Source organism: Benincasa hispida, chromosome 9 (assembly GCF_009727055.1).
Source record: "Benincasa hispida cultivar B227 chromosome 9, ASM972705v1, whole genome shotgun sequence".
Taxonomy (NCBI): Eukaryota; Viridiplantae; Streptophyta; class Magnoliopsida; order Cucurbitales; family Cucurbitaceae; genus Benincasa; species Benincasa hispida.
Window position 1 is genome coordinate 24,947,754 of NC_052357.1, and position 18,388 is coordinate 24,966,141.

Sequence of the window (18,388 nt, forward strand, 5' to 3'; positions counted from 1 at the left end):
CAAAATTAATTAATTTATATAAAACTATTTTTATTTTAATTAAACCTTTTTAATTAAAATAATATTAATTTAATATCTTAATATTAAATCAATAAAACATCAATTCCACCAATATGACTCAATTTTATATTTAAATCATAATTTAAATGTTAATTGATACTCCAATTTTGTTTAATTTCATCTAAATTAAACGTTTTTTAATTGTATCAAATACAATAAATTGAAAACCCTAATAATTGAATTTGAACATTTCAAATTCATAACTCTAATTCCAAAATTCATCCAATTTAATACTCAATTTGTTATTCCAATTTATGAGCTAGTAGAGGGACCTAATGAGCCTACAAATCATGAGCTCCAACGATTTATAATTGATTCGTTAAACTCTTTAAACCGAATTAATTACTATTCGTTAACTATCAAGGCACACCACTATAGCTCGATAGTTGCACTCTTCTCACTGTAGATGTATTTCTGTCCATGTAAACCATAATCAGTAAGTCGATCCTTCACAGGTCATTTGTATTTACAGCTGCGACAAAATTATCATTTTACTCCTGTAAATACATCTTTTTCCTTAAGTTTCCATCGACCTTCTAATGAATAATTTATTCATAATACTACTTATGAATCATGTCATTCTCTATCATGAGAAGGCAGGGCCCCGATTGTTCAAGACCTGGAATGACAATTTAAGAGAACAACCCATGTGCTAACCCTAAAATGGGTAGGAGTGAATTCCATCTTGCAGGGTTATGTCCCTAGCTATCTATCCAGTCTTATCCTATAAATGGAAGGCTTATTGAGCATTGATGTTGGACTACTCTCACCCATGCAAATCAAAGGACAATCCCGAACAAACGGGAGTTCATAGCTAGCTCAGGATTAAAATCGAGTTATCCTAGGTTACTTTAGTATGAAATAGTCAGTTTTAATAGTAAATGGTCGTTATAAAGAAAAAGTGACTATTTCGTGATCCAGCCTTTATGAAAACTCATTGCATAGGATGCCTCCACTCATATGTCTCCATATGAATGATTTGTAGATCACGTCATTTGTATTACCTATACAAAATGGGTCGCATCCAACAGTGTTACCAGGATGAGATACCCAATTTCATCCATATACTTATAGACCATTTAGGCTATACATTATTAACTTGATCATGTTTATGTCATCACATAAAGTTAAAGTATTCATAGTATAGCCATGGATATGTTTATTGGATTTTCATAATATAATGCAATATCCATGACTTTATTGAATAAAATACTCAATAATATTTTATTGATAAATAAAATGTTTTAACAAAATTTATGAATTGCGAGTTCTAGGACATTCCCAACAATCTCCCACTTGGACTAAAACTTTAGTGAGAATAAATATATACAACACAATGTTGAGAAACATAGAGGAAAATACAAAAAACTAGGGCATTACTAATACTACAGATATTCTCCCACTTGCCCTAGATTACGTTGCTCGGAGTCCTAGTCCAACCAAGTGGCCCTCGAACACTTTAGCTAAGAGGGACTTTGTAAATGGATCAGCAAGGTTGTCTTCAGAGGCTACCTTCATGATGATCACGTCTCGTCGGTGTACTATCTCTCTGATGAGATGGTACTTTCTCTTAATATGTTTTTCACATTTGTGACTCCTTGGTTCTTTCGAGTTGGCAACAACACCACTATTATCACAATACAGTGTGATGAGTAGGTGCATATATGGAACTACTTCTAAGTCAGCCAAGAATTTACGTAGCCATACTGCTTCTTTAACATCTTCACTTACAGCTACGTATTTTTCTTCCATTATGGAGTCAACGATACAACTTTGTTTAATGCTTCTCCAAACTATAGCTCCTTCATTGAGAGTGAAAATTGATCCTGAAGTAGATTTCCTTGAATCTATGTCAGTCTGGAAATCAAAATCTGTGTATCTAGTAAGGATCAAATCCTTAGGTCCATACATAAGCATATAGTTCATCGTTCTTCTTAGATACTTGAGGATGTTTTTTACAGCAGTCCAATGACTATGTCCTAGATTGGATAGAACCTGCTAACGATTCCAACTGCAAATCATATGTTAGGACGTGTACAAACATTGTGTACATCAAACTCCCAACTGCGGATGCATATGGAATTCTTTTCATTTCCTCAATATATTGAAGTGTCTTAGGACACTATTCCTTTGACAAATGAATTCCATGTCTAAAAGGCAACATACCTATTTTAGAATTTTGCATATTATATCTTGACAACATCTTGTCTATATAAGATGCTTGAGATAGTGCTAGGGTTCTATTCTTTCGATTTTGAAAATTTTGTATTCCTAGAACATATTGAGCATCATCCAAATCTTTCATTTGGAACTGTGTTGCTAACCATCTCTTTATGTCAGCAAGGAAGCTTGTCCAATTCTCAATGAGCAAGATATTATCAACATAAAGTACTAAGAATGTTGCAGTTTTGTTGACTATTTCTTGTAAACACAAGGTTTGTCAATATTCTGTTCAAAGCCATAAGATTTGATTGCAGTATCAAATATTATATTCCAGGATCTTGAAGCTTGCTTTAACCCATAAATGGATCGTTTAAGCTTACAGACTTTCTGTTTCTATCCTTGTTCAATGAACCCTTCTGGTTGAGACATAAAAATACTTTCATCAAGATGGCCGTTCAAAAAAGTTGTCTTGACATCCATTTGCCATATTCCATAGTCATAATATGTGGCAATGGATAGAAGTATTCTTATAGATTTTATCTGAAGGAAATCTAAACGGAGATCTCCATGAGCGGAAGCAAGATCTTTCCAAGCCCATTGTGCAAGAATAAATACATTCATAAATATACAAGAATAGTTATGCATCTTAAACAAAATTACAACATGCTTTCATAAACAAATACAAAAGGAATTGAGAGACATACCTTGAAGAACTCTTCTTCTGGAAATCTCTCGCTCTCGTGAGCAATTACTCAACAATATCATGCTCTCGTGATCAATCGAACAACAACCTCCTCCTGTCGTTACAATCATCTAGCCAACCTCTCACTGTTGCTTACAATCTCGCTCTCAATTGTTTACACAATCGTTTAGCAAATTCTGCCTAATCGCTTAGTATCTCGCGCGATCGTTTAGCAAAATTCGCTCAACATGATCGTCTAACAAATATCGTTTAATCGTTTACACGATCGTTTAGTCTCTCGCTAGAAGGCTATCGTGCAGTCTTTTGTGAGTAAACGATTAGCAATTCACTAAATGAAGCGATCTCTTTAAAAATGAAAACTCTTTTAATTTTATCCTTCAGTTATTCAAAACTAAAAATAACCTCCAACTTATACGGTTAATGGAGAAAAGAATAACTACCCAAAATTATCATATAATTGTTTTATTATAAATAAATATAATAACTAATTTATCATATTATATTTATAACCTATAGTTTTAGTATCACATCATATGTAATATTTAAACCATAGTTCTTTTCTCCTTGATATAAATCATATTTATATCAATTCCTCCAAGTAATGTATCTAATACATCAAATCAATTATATTACATATAATTGAACCAATTTAATTATATCATATATAATCAAATTCCCTCTTGTTAATTTGAACACATCAAACTAACCCAAAAACTGATTCTCAACTTGAATCCATTGAGCTACCAGGGGGACCTTATGGACCTATAGCTTGAAGCTTCAATGGTACGTGAATAACTGACTAAACTCTTTAGTCACAAGATCCACCATCTGTTAACTGTCGGACACTCCACTAAAGACTGACAGCTGCACTCTTCTCACTACAGATATATCTCTGTCTCCATATAACAAATCAACAGTGCGATGACCCTTCACAAATCGCTCGTAAGTACAGCTGGGCCAATTTAACTTTTTACCCTAGTAGTTACATCTAACTTCTTAAGTACCACTAATTTCTCTAATGAATAATAAGCCATAGTCCTACTATGACTGAGTCCTCTCTTCCAAAGAGAAGGTGTGGTCACTATGTTCAAAACCCGGAATCAGCCCTTAGAGGAGCAATTTATCTACTTACCCCTTCTTTAGGGAAGGAGTGAATTTCATCTTCTGTAGCTGAGTTCCCAACTCCCCAATCAAACGAATCCCCAAAAAGGTAGTCTTATTGAGTTGGCAATCTGGCCACTCTCACCCATACTAATAAAAAGACCGCTCTCATAAGCAGGAGTTCCCAACTCACTTAGGTTTAAGGGCATGTTACTTATTTTCATTTTAGTGAAATGTAAGTCTCAATTATCAACGGTGTTATGTAAAGAGACTAATCATCTCGTGGTCCGATCTTATACAAAATCTTTGTATAAGATACCCCTGCTCACATGTCTCCATATGAATGGTCAGGATCAGACCATTTATAGTACTTTAGAACACTTGTAAACATCTACAAAGCGGGTCGTATCCGTAGTGTCACCAGGATAAGATATCCCTCCTTTATCCTTATAGTACAGACCATTTAGGTTATTACTTAAGGCATGTTCCACTTGTATGTCTCACATACATGCTTAAGTTACATGAAATAACCACAAATCTTAGTTTATTGGATTTGAGTAAATGCAAATAAAATAACATTTATTTTATTAATAACAACGTGTACAAAATGTTTACAAACTACGAGGCCACCAGGAGAATTAGGATACCAATCCCAATATTATCATGGCAACAGGAGAAAAAGTTTCTTCATAATCAACCTATTCTCTTTGGGTAAAATCTTTTGCCACGAGTTTGGCTTTGTAGGTTTGCACCTTGTCAGTTTGGTCTCATTTTCTTTTATAGATCCATTTGCAACCTATAGGTTTGACCCCATGTGGTTGATCTACAAGTTCCCAAAAATAATTGAAGTACATTGACTTCATTTCAACGTCCATGGATTTTATCCACTGTTCCTTATCAACATCTTCCATTGCCTTTCTAAAGGTTAATGGATCCTCTAAACCATCATCATATATGATGTTTTGAGTTTCAATTAAACCCATATAGCATTTAGGTTACTGAATAACCCTCCCACTACGTCGAGGCATACATAACTTTTGAGAAAGACGTGACAGGGCAACAATAGTTGTTGATGGACTGGCTTGATCAACAACTCTTGTTGATTTTTCTATAGCATCTTTAGTCATTTCTTGTAATATTAGTTTACTGTGAGGTTGATGATTTTTAACATGATCTTCTTCCAAGAATGTAGCATTTGTCGATACAAACACTTTGTCTTCTTGGGGATCATAGAATAGTTCTTCTTTTGTTTCTTTAGGGTATCCTACAAAGAGGCATAATTTCGAACGTGTTTCCAGTTTCTTAGGATTTTGACCAACACGTGTGCTGGACAACCCTAGATATGGAAATGATGTAAACTAATTTTGCATCCTTTCCATAATTCATGCAATGTTTCTGAAACATTATTTGAAGGAACAACGTTTAGAATATATACTGCAGTCTGTACTGCATACCCTCAAAAGGATTCAGGTAACTGAGCATAACTCATCATTGATCGGACCATGTCTAACAAGGTTCGATTTCTCCTTTCTGCAACACCGTGGTGTTTCAGGTGCTGTGAGCTAGGATTGAATTCCATGTTCTACTAGATAGTTCTGGAATTGTAAATCCATTTACTCACCACCTCAATCAAATCGAAATGTCTTTTACTTAACAAATTTTATGTCTCGGTCTTAAATTCTTTGAACTTTTCAAGAGTTTCAGACTTGTGACTTATTAAGTAAATGTAGCCATATCTCGAGTAATCATCAATAAAACCGACAAAATATGGATAGCTTCATCGTGCTTTTACACTCATCGAACCACATAAGTCTGAATGTATAAGTTCGAGAGGCTCTTTGGCATGAAGACCTTTTTCCGAAAAAAATATTTTTGTCATTTTTCCCTTAAGACATGATTCACATGGAGGTAAATAATTATCTTCTAAATGACTTAGATGACCGTTTTCGACCAATCTCTCAATCCTGTTGAGATTAATGTGACCAAGTCTGAGGTGCCAAAGAGAGGCGTTATGAGACAATTTCCGTTTTTTATTTTGAGTCTCAACTATCTTAAACATCTCTATATTTAGAATGGTCTTTGCTTCAGTTGGTTTTAATATGTACAAGTATTTTCGAGTCTTGTAGAACAAATATGAACACCTCTTGAAAAAACAAACACTTCATTAGATTTAGAAGATATTTTGTACATATGTTCTAGCAGATAGGAAATAGAGATTAAGTTTCTTTTCATCTTAGATACATAATACACATTTCTAAGTAAGATGAAAGATTCTCCAAAAAAATAGTGTGACATCTCCCACTGCATGGGCTGAAATGACTTCTCCCGTTCCCACCTTGAAAGTCATTTCTTGTTTAGAAAGTTGTCTCCAAGAACTAGTTTCCTGTAGAAAAGTGCAAACATGATTGTTGGCGCTTGAATCTAATATCCAGGTTAGGTGAGTATTCTCCACTAGACATGTTTCAACTACTAGTAAATCTGATTTACCTTGGTTCGCCTTTTTCGCTTTCTTTTCTGCCAGATACTTTGGGCAGTTACGCTTTCAATGCCCATCTTTCCGCAATGGAAACAATTTCTGGGAGCCTTGTTTTTGTTTTGTTTTTCTTAGCAATGGTTTTCTTGAAACCTTTACCCTTCTTCTTTATTTGTACAATCTTGTCTTTTGAAGAAGAAGGAACATACTTCTTTTTATCTGTGGGTTTTGTTCCGGACGTAGAACCCTTTACAAACTTTTTAGATCGTGAAATAACATTTACTTTACTTTCTTTAAGTTTCATCTAGACTGATATGTCTATAGCTTATTCAACAGTTTAGTCAAATTGTAAGTAATTTTGTTCATAATATCATTGGTTTTGAAAGGTAGATAACTCTCTTAGAGAGATTCTAATATCATACTGACTTGACTGATTTCATCTATGATCTCCGCATGAGCCTTAGTAATATTAAATGGACCATCATAACGAGAACATGTTCTCTAACGTTGGTACCATCTTTCATGTGAGTACTATAAACATACTTAATGGCTTCATGTCGAACAGAGGATGACGGTTGCCCAAACGTCTCTTAGAGAGATGCCATTATCTCACGGGTAGTGGGCATTACCTCATGTTCCTTATTAAGTACATCGGATATACTTGCTAAGATATAAGCCCTGCCTTTTTCGTTAGCCCTAACCCACCGATCATAGATGTCCCAAACATTTTGGTTTGTTGTTGTACTAGGAACCGGAGGACATTCCTCCGTCAACACAAACCTCAAATCATCCACAACTAATATTGTATTAATGTTGGATTTTCAATTTGAATATCCTTCTCTGTTAAACTTATCGAAACCAAGCAGTTGTATAATTAAATTTGACATTGCTGAAAAAAATTTAAAAAATTATATTAAACTTATGCATCTAAATCCAATTTTTAGGGAAAAAAACAATAAAGTACCAAAAAAACTTTATTTATTTGCAACGATACTTTAGTGATTTAGAATAGTTGCTATCGTGGGACAGTAAAAAATTCCTTTCACTGAAGCAAGACAATCCTGACCAAATACTATATCAGAATAACTCTTTATTCCTATAGTTCTTTTGGTTATCGTTTTCAATCAAGATCTTTACTAACAATTAATAATTCTCGTAAGTGTGACCCACCATTTTCAGATTTTATAAAACCCTGAAATGAAGACAATATCAAAGATAGAACTATAAGACCATATTCATTTATGAAGCTTAGGTTGTTCCGAATCCTATGTTACAACTCTCCATGGGATCATCGTGGTTAACGACTAGCTAGTGCCACCTAAAAACTACAACATGTGCAAAATAGAAATCTCACGGTTCAAATTAATGGAGGAGACTGTAGGCAATGTTGACACATTTCCTTCACGCACTTACTATGAACTACTTCCCTCATTCACCTTGTTATCGACCCATGCAAACACTTTCCATATGGAGTAGTCGCAGTAAAAGCGACACGAAGTCGAGCATGGATCTCACGGTGTGAACTCTTGGGGACGTGAGAGCTATTAACTTTATATAAAATATATTGTTAATCTCCCACTGAAGTGTTCTAAATGTTTGGGTATTAATTTACTTACGTTTTATTACGGCGAATTAAGAACAACCTAAGTCTATATGATTTTATCCAAGTATAACATTTATATTTGGATATCAACCTACGGTGTCTATATGTTTAAACCAATTTTAAACCTCACACCTCTCATGCAAGCTCATAAAAATAGTTAACAATGCTCAATATTTCGATCATAATCCCCAGGTAGAAGGTGTTATGTAAACCGTCAACTTAAGTACCTCTAGCCTTAGACAGGTTTATGAACCGATTTGAGTTTGTAACCAAATTTTATAAGGTAACAATCTATTTTAACAGTTGAAACTAGTTATTAGCCTAAGTGAGCATGTTGTTTATCTTTTTATGGATTTTAAAGTCTAATTTCATTTTATAACAAACTTATAAATCAAACATGCTCTAAACCAACCATAACATGCTTCAAAGGCAAAAATTAACATTAAATTACATCAATTTTTAACAAACCCTAAAATATGCATACTATATATTATAACTAAACATACAATAATGCATGTAACATGTTTACTTATGGTGGGATTTTAAATCTAAAATGACATACTTTATGCATAAACATGTTTAACCAAAAAAAATACACATCAAATGCATAAAATTTCACACCCCCTCCTAGATTACCCTCTTAACCTAAAAGGGTATGTGACGACTGCAGTTACTGACCCTCTCGTCGGCACTTACTACCTAACTTATATTTAAAATCTGCTTTAGAACCCTGATATGCATTTATGACTTCATAACAACAATATTTACAACCTCAGAGCTTAACATACTAAATGTACTGAATAGATTAATCGAAACCTAACATTCTTACATCAACAGGGTTCCATAGCTATTATTCACATTCATAACTATGTACATTATAAAATCCAGTGAGCCCATGACACTAAGTTTAGTCTTATACACACAAAACATGTGTACTAGTATTTACAAAATAAACACCTAGTCTTCCTTTAGCCTTGAGTCTTTGAGTGGTAGAGAAACAACAGAATTAGCTTCTAGGGAGTTAAATGCTACCTGGGGAGGGAAAAACATTTAAAAACAGGGTGAGCTACTAGCCCAGTGAGTGACTTAATAAACACATAAATCTCATGCTTAAACTGAAAGCTAGAAAACAGAATACTGAAACTAAAAACATGCCAAGCAAACGTGTACATAAAACTTTTAAAACCATCGTATCTGAAAATATAACTAAACTGATTCCCATTTGAGAAAGAACCCTTTTGCTCGATCTCTCAACGTCAGATATCCTTGTTTAAGAAAGAACCCTTTTGCTTAATCTCTCAAACATAAGTCTAGGATGGGGTGAGAATGCTTTTTTTCAACACCTTTCAGCCAATGCTGGAAAAGAGCCCTTGTGGTTCAATTTTACTGAACTGATTAACTGTCATACGTGCACGTAAAGCAAACTGGATCCTGACGTCAAGGATCATAACTGAAGCAGGGTACCACTGCTTATTATTGAACTGAGTGAATTATTCTGATACCTTCTATACATATTTCAGTATCAAAATCATAACATAACTGAAACTAGGTAGTACAGCTTAAATACCTTCTCCTTGTACTTCAGTATTGAGCTGAAAATACCTTATAGGAAAACATTTTCATAAAACAAGCTTACTGAAAACTTGATCTCATAAAACATAGTTTTCATAAGAATATCATTTACTAATGCATGCTCAATAACATTAAGAGCACATATGCTTTAAAACATAATACAAACACTTGTAACTTAAACATGTCATAGAATCTTCTTTTGAGAACTACCATGGTTTAACCATTGTACCAAAGCATATATGCGTTTATAAACTTTAGGAAAATGTGTTGCTTGGAACTTCTTGTAAAATAACTAACATAAAAGTAACTGTCCATAAAGCATGGATTATTAAAATATTTATAAACCATTTGTAAATCATTTATAGTCACTCACAAGTCCTTCAAGTTTGCTTCCTTAAGGCTTGATAGGCTTCTCCAATGGGCCTTGAACCTATACGTATAAGCATACTACTTTGTGCTAACATTAGCCTTCCATTTAGGGCTACTAAATAAACCAAGCTCACAAGCTAAACCATCACATTATGCCTCCTACCACTCACTTTAAGGCTCGGACACTTAGCCAAAAATGAGGGCTTGAGTGCCAAAGAAATGCACCTTTTGATCGCCCACACTTAGAAAAATTTTGGAGCATCAAACTCCAGATTCAATTTCAACAATTCATAACTAAATTCTAGAACTCATCTCAAGAAACTTCCTTCTATAAAGTTGTTTATAATTGTATTAACAACATTACCTTAAAATGTCAGCTCAAAATTCTCTGTCTTGTGATCTGGAGATTCAAACTTTCATCATTGACCCCAATTCAAGCAGCTGCCTGCTTGTTCAACAATTTCCAGTTCAAACTTCAAAAATATATAACTCGAATTTCAAGCCTCGTCTTAAAAAGTTTCTTTATAAAAAGTTGTTTATAATTTAGTTACCAATATTATCTCAAATTTGTAGCTAAAAAATCTTTGTGATTCGTCCTGGAGCTTAAATTATTCATTGATAGCCCAGATTCACCTAAGAAATGAAACCTTTGTACTTATATTGCTTCTTCTGCCTTATTCCGACGATTTTCCCTCCAACAATATGGCCACGTAAAGTAGACACACAGAGCTTTCGAATGCCACTAAAATTATGTGAATAGCCGAAGAAATTTGTCCAAACCGTTCAAATGAAGTTGGCCTTCCTTCTTATGCTACCCCTAAACCACTTGCATGAAATCTCCTTGGGCCACTTAGCCCACTAATGAAAATTAAGGGCTGAGATTTAGCCAAATCCTTTAAACTTATATCCTATTATGGTATTTAATAATTTACTTGATAAGTATAACATTTTCCTTCTAAAAAATTCTTAATTTCCCACTTTCTCTATTTTAGGAATTCCAACAAATTTTGTTTTACATTTTAATTAATCTCTCTCCTTAATATAGTTAACCCACATCCAAAATTTCTCACTAACTCGTGTTTGATTTCCTCATCTCCAAGCCCATTATGTGAGCTTCATTCTTAGCCAACACTTAGTGAAATTCAGTCGATCAATTCACCCTTCATTCACTTTGCCGTTTAGGCATCTACCATAACATGGCTTCCTTCTTTCTTCCATAATTCCTAAGACATGATTCCATCATAGATAATTAGAAGACATCACATTAAATTCTCTTACTTAAAGTAATTAATGTTCGGGTTTGACATAAAATAATTAAATAACACTAATATAATTCAACTTTAGCATTTTAAGCAAACAAATAAGCTAAATTGTGACAATAATAGATCAAGAACAACATTAATTTGATGAAGAACTGCTCGAACCGACCCGAACCGACTGAACCGGACCACCAAGGCACCAAACCATGTTGAACCAGCCCAGTTTGGAAGAGAATCGATCGAACCAGTTTCTTCTACCCACGAATCGATGAGGTCGTGCGCGAAGCAAAAACCCTTGAGATGAACAGTGTTGTGACACTCCTGGCAAAAGGCTCAGCTCCAGTTTTCTGCTCAAACATGCTTTGCTTCAATCTTCAAATTACATCCTATTTTGAACTCTAATGGCTCTAAATAAATTTATAGACTCTAGAGCACACATATAAGCTCTTCAAACAAGAGTCAATTACAAATTTAACTTAGAGATCAAAGAGAATTATAATGCCACCATATCAATCACATATTCAAACATGCTTAGAAATTCACCCACAAAACTCAAATTAACGATAATTGAGTGCTTAAATCATGCTCTGATACCAATTGAAGGAGTAATTTAACATGAAGCAGAACAAATCACAATCAATAAGCACTCTAACTACACTTAATTTGAGTTTTAAACATGTTATTAAAGTGAAATTCAAAAAGGGTTTGAAGCAAACATTACCTTTGAAGACTTAATCCACGAATTTAGTAGAATCACTTCAAGATTGAGCTTGAAACTTCAACAAGACCACCACTAAGATCTTCTCTACAAGGCTCAAGAAGGAATGTGTGGTGAAAACACTCAAATCAAGCTGAATTTGGGATGATTTTTTATGGTTTGAGAAGGTTTTCAATTATGCAACAGTTCAATAGAGAAATCTCTTAATCATCCCTTTTATCAAGCTACATGGAGGTCTGATTTATACACACAAACCATGCATCAAAGTACGGTTGCATGGAAGGTAGCTCCTACTTGGAGAATTGATGAGAATTTGAATGGAATTCCACTATCACCTTAGTCGAGGTGTATCACTTCTATCCATTACTTGTGTCTTTAACTATAACTCATCGAACAACTTCATAACACTTGAAGCATAAAACATAATAACATTCTATGAATACTTCATGAATCTTAGTTGAAAACAAGCATTCATCGCTCAAGCTTCCAACGTCTGTATCACGCCAAGAGACCCATACTTCGGCCTCGATTACTGAAATATGTCCTAGAAGACCCATACATCGGCCTCTCAAATATGGCTTAAAAGACCCATACTTCGGCCTCTTTTTCATAATTTTCTACGTGCACGTGGAGTTACTAAGTACCGTCAACACTTTAGGTACTTCCTGGACACCTTCCATGCTTTCAGTATCCGACTTACTAAAAACATATCATGCTTTAACATCATATATATTATGAATCTTTCATAACGTAGCTTTAAGCTTAACATTTGTGGAAACTTAGCTACAGTCCTTAGAATGCATGCTTCAACATAGAATGCTTTGTATGAAATAAGGCTATCATATTACCTTGGCATGCGATCAAACAAGTACATACTTGAGGAAAATGCGAAGAAATCTCATGAAGCTTAATTGCTTGAAAACATATGAACTTATCAACAATTATCATTGAATGACATAGTTTATCCCTCTTCATAGTTCTTGCTAATACGGGACCAACTCAACGCATAGCATTCTTCATCAACAAGTTTTACTGAAAATTGAATTCATCTCTTGGGATGTGGATCCTTTGTCCATCACCTTCCCAGTCATACTGACCTTACGTGTATGTAGTTGGGATCCTATCATCAACCGTCTCTAAGCTCGGTTACAACTTCGAGGTATTGAGCTAAACATACTTTATTAGGAGTCCTTCACCTAGACCTCACACTTAGCTTGTCTTATAGACCTAGCTTTCCCTAGTGGCATACGCTAACCATTCAGATTTTGTCTAGGGCAACATACTTCATAAGAACTAGATATTAATTACTTAAGAACATCATGCCTGGACCACATAACTATCCATACTCTATAAGCTCTTAATCTACTAAGCATTCGTAAACATCAGTAAAGTAAATAGCTAGGTAAACGTTTGAGGCTGGCTATCAATAAGTAACTTTTCATAAAAGCATGACTTATTAAATCATTCATAAACGTTTGTAAACATTAAAGTGACTCACATTCTTTGAGAAATCCTTTTAAGATTGATGAGCTTCACCTACTAATGTCAACCCTGTGAACATATCAAATTCCTTTAGTTACTAGTCATGGTTTCCCTTTTTAGACTCGCTTTCATAATTAAGCTCACATTTATTAATTTTGCTTTCAAATCTTTGAAACTTACCTTAGGGTGTCGAGTACTTAGTCGAATTTAAAAGGCTTAAACTTTAGCGGGTCGCCTTCTTTCTGACGCCCACACCCAGTACTTAGTAAGGTTTTTGGGGTGCCAAGCCCATGTTTAGCAAGTAGTTGCCTATTCGCCCAACAAATTCCAAATTCCGCTTCTAATGTCAATAACTCGAAATCCAGAACTCATTTTAAGAAAAATCCACCTTTAAACATGCTCGAAATAGTGTTAAAATTATTACCTCAAAATTTTAGCATACAAATCTTCGTGATTTGATATGGAGTTTTAAATATTCCCCAGTGGCCCTAGATCGCAAAGCTGCCTTCTTGTTCAACACTTTCTAGGTTTAGTTTCCAAAATATGTAACTCAAACCCCAGACTTTATCTTGTAAAAGTTCCTTCTACAAACTTACTTATAAAGGTGATAACAATATTACCACAAATTTTTAGCTTGAAATGCCATGTGGTTCAGTCTAGATCTACGTTTCTTCGTCAGGTACCCAGAACGCCCGAAAAATGAACCTTCGACTCTTCCTTCCTTCTCCGGCCCTTTCTCCAGTGAGAACTATCTTCCAAAGGCTCAATTTCAGAAACTAGACTTATAGAGCTTTCTAATGTACCAAGTTCGCTTGTTTGCTCGAGCAAATTGTCCCAAAATAGGTCCTAGAAGTTCTTCTTTCTTTTTATACTACCGTCCAACTCTTTGCATGAAATTTTCTATCAAAATCCCTCTTATTAATTTGAACATTTCAAATTAACCCAAAAACTAATTCTCAACTTGAAGTCATTGAACTATCAAGGGGGACCTTATGGACCTGTACCCTTAAGCTCCAACGGTATGTGAATAACTTACTAAACTCTTTAATCATATTATCCACCATTCGTTAGCTGTCAGGCACTCCACTAAAGACCGACAGTTACACTCTTCACACTACAGACATATTTTTATGTCCATTGGATATAACCAATCAATAGTTTGATGACCCTTTACAAACTGCTCGTAAATACAGTTGGGTCCAATTACCATTTTGCCCCTGTAGTTAAATCTAACTCCTTAAGTACCACCGATTCCTCTAATGAACAATATATCATAGTCCCACTATGAATAAATCCTTCTCGGCCAAGAGAGGGTGTGGCGCCACATTGTTCAAGACCCGGAATCAGTTCTTAAGGGAGCAATTTATCTACTTGCCCTTACTTTAGGGAAGGAGTGACTTCCATCTTGTGCAGTTAAGTTTCCAACTCCCCAATAAGACAAATCCCCAAAATCGTAGGCTTGTTGAGTCAGCGATCTGGCCACTCTCACCCATGCAAATAAAAGAACCGCCCTCATAGGCTCGTTCACAACTCACTCAAGATTAGGGTCATGTTACCTATGGTCATCCTAGTGAAATGAAAGTCTCAATTATGAACGACGTTATATAACGAGACTAAACATTTTGTGGTCCGGTCTTAAACAAACTCTTTTGTATAGAATATTCCTGCTTGCATGTCTAATACATGAATGATCAGGATCAGATCATTTGTAGCACTTTACAACATTTGTAACACCTACAAAGCGGGTGATACTTGTAGTGTTACCAGGATAAGGTATCCAGCCTTATCCATATACTATAGATCATTTAGGTTATCACTTAAAACACGATCCACTTGTATGTCTCCACATACATGTTTAAGTTACAACGATAACCATGGATCTTAGTTTATTGGTTTGTGGTTAATGCAACTAAAATATTAAATATTTCATAGACTAAAGTGAATAAAATATCATATATTATAAATCACAAAATGTTTATTCATACAAGTGTTTACAAACTACAGGACCCTACGAGATTTAGGGCATCAACCCCAACACTCTCTGCCTTGCAGCGTTGCAACGCTTGTTCAACGCTACCCTGCCTTCGATTTCTGCATTTTCTTTCCTTTTTCTCCTTTGATCATTACCCTAGGTCAAAACTTTGACCTTCTTGGGGGTATTTTGGTCATTAATCTTCCAAAATTGCTTGTTCTCATCCAATTGCTTGATTTCCTACAATTAAACAATAAAAGCATCAAAGATCACAAATTAAGCATAAAACTAACTAAATTCTAAGCCTAGAAAATGCACTTTTTGGATGCGTTTCATCACCCCATACTTAGAAATTTGCTAGTTCCGGGCAAAGAAAGAACAAGACTATAATGAAATTTAGACAAGCATGCAAATGATTCAAAACCTCATCATTCAGAATAAGCATATTAGATCCATTAGTAGAAACTTTCAAGCACATCCCAACATTAAAAGATTTCAAGGCCAAATATCATCATCTCCCACGTGTGTGCGTGCAAGTCACATTTAATTCAAAACATAAGAACTAAAGTTAGGTTAAAGAGAGCTTCTCTAATTTTCCCCCCTACTCTGGCTCATGCACCAATGATCAAGCATCCACACATTCAAGAAAGTAATATGTCCACTAAGGTACCTTGTTTACATGTGTGTGTGTGTGTATATATATATATATATATTAACAACAAAAGGGCCCTAAACTTGCATCATTTACCTAGGGGCACTAGCTTTCACACATCCACTATAGGGAACCATACCTAGTCAATTCTCAGAGGTCCTAACTGATCACAGCAACGGCAACCCTTTTTACCCCCATCCATGCATACACATTACAATAATAAAAAAAGATATTTCTTTTAAGTACATGAGTATATACACTATTTTTTTCCTCAAAGGCAACAATAATATTCTTTTTGTTTTCCTCTTAGTCTAACATTACAAACCATCATGCACATCAACCCTCTAACTGATGGGACCATTCGAGGTGACAACTAAATACACTACACTTAATCCTTCTTTTAGTTAAAGTTTCTAAATTAAAGTGATTACGTGCTCTGCTATGGGAGACTCAGAGAGGGACTTAAAATAATTTAATTCAGAAGTATGTCATCCTATTTCCACAACAGATCATCTAACATGCAAATTTAGAATAACTCATAGGCAATCAATCACTACATCCTCAGCAAATTTCACAATTTAAGCACAAGATCCTCTTTTTAATTCAAAAAAAATTTAAAATTATCCTCAAAATTCAATCACTCAAAACAATTAATCAATAATCATGCATAAGAAAATTTTTCTAAATAACATGCATAGCAGGATAAAAAACAAGACAAGCAACAGTATGCAATACGTCCCCCACCCCAAACTTAGAAACATGCATTGTCTTCAATGCAATAAATTAAAGCATAGGGAGTTAGCGAAACTAGCCTAATTAGTGAAGTAATCCACGTGTGTCAGGCTTTCAAACCGCGCTTTAATTTGAGGGCTTCTATAAAACCTGGACCAGAAAAAGATAAGCATCCAAATCATGAGCGCTGAACTATAAATGAAATAAACTAAAACAACAAAAGGAATATAAAAGCTTGAGTTTCCTCCCAAGAAGCACTAAGTTTAACGTCCAAGCCAGACGACATGGGAGATTGTCCGTTAAGGTACATAAAAATTCTCCCTTTTTTAGGCCCCTTCTTGCTCAAATCAATATAACCTACAAAGTCATGTGGGCTTTTCATCTTTTCCAAGGTACCGGAAAGCATTAAATTATTTATGGTATTTTTAATTTTTAAAAAATTAAAATTAGACTCAAACTGACAAGGCTCATAAGAATATGGGAGAGGAAGATCAATGGCAAAAGGACTCTCAAGTGATAGAATATAAGGCTCTTCAACCTCAACCTTAATCACTTGAACTTCCTTATCTAAATTGGCACATCTTTTCTCTCAATCTCACAAACCGACTCTTGGTATGACTCTAATATTTTCAAGTCATCCTCATCATCAGAATCTACAATAGCTGACCTCCCTACTGTTAGAGTTAAACAACATGCAATGGAAGTATCAAGGATCCATAAGCATTCTAATTCACTAATTTTGGCAAAAACTAAAGCATGTTGTTCATAAAAATGAGTTTTCAGAACATACCTTTAAAGAACTCTTCAAGAAAATCGTTGTTCAGCTATTGTCTTCACTTAATATCAATGTGAACCACCTCAAAGACTTCCCTACTATGCTCTTGGAGCTTTAGGCAGAGTTGTGGGACTCAAGAACACCTTGTAAATGTAGAGAAACAAGGGAAGCTCACAGCAGCAAGTTGAAGAAGACAACTTCTTCTTCACCACGATTTTTCTCTCAAAATTTTGTATTCTTCTTCTTCTCCAACAACTCCAATCTTCTTTATATATCAAGGTGAACATGCAAAGAGATGGAGTGCATGGCTTGCAGCTCATGCTTGGAGAATCAAGGTAGAGAAGATCATGGTTTGTGTGTGAGCATAAAGATGATGATAATGGAAAAAACCCTTTTTCCATTATGTACAAACATGCAAAACGAATTTCCATTTCATTTTTAAAACACAAAATGACTTTTAAATCATTTTAATTTAAAAATTGATTTTCTTGAATTAATTTCTGCACAGTAATCATCTTTATATATTTAAATCATATTTAAATATTTATTCTCTTGTTCCGTTTAATTTGAACGTTTCAAATTAATTTCTCAAGCTACCCTAAACCATACCCATTTACAAGCTAGTAAGGGGACCTCACAGACCTACAGATTATGGGCTTCAACGATCCGAGATTAATTGGCTAAACTCATTAAACCGATCTAACCTCCATTCGTTAACTAATGGGTGATTCCACTAAAGCCCATAGTTGAACTC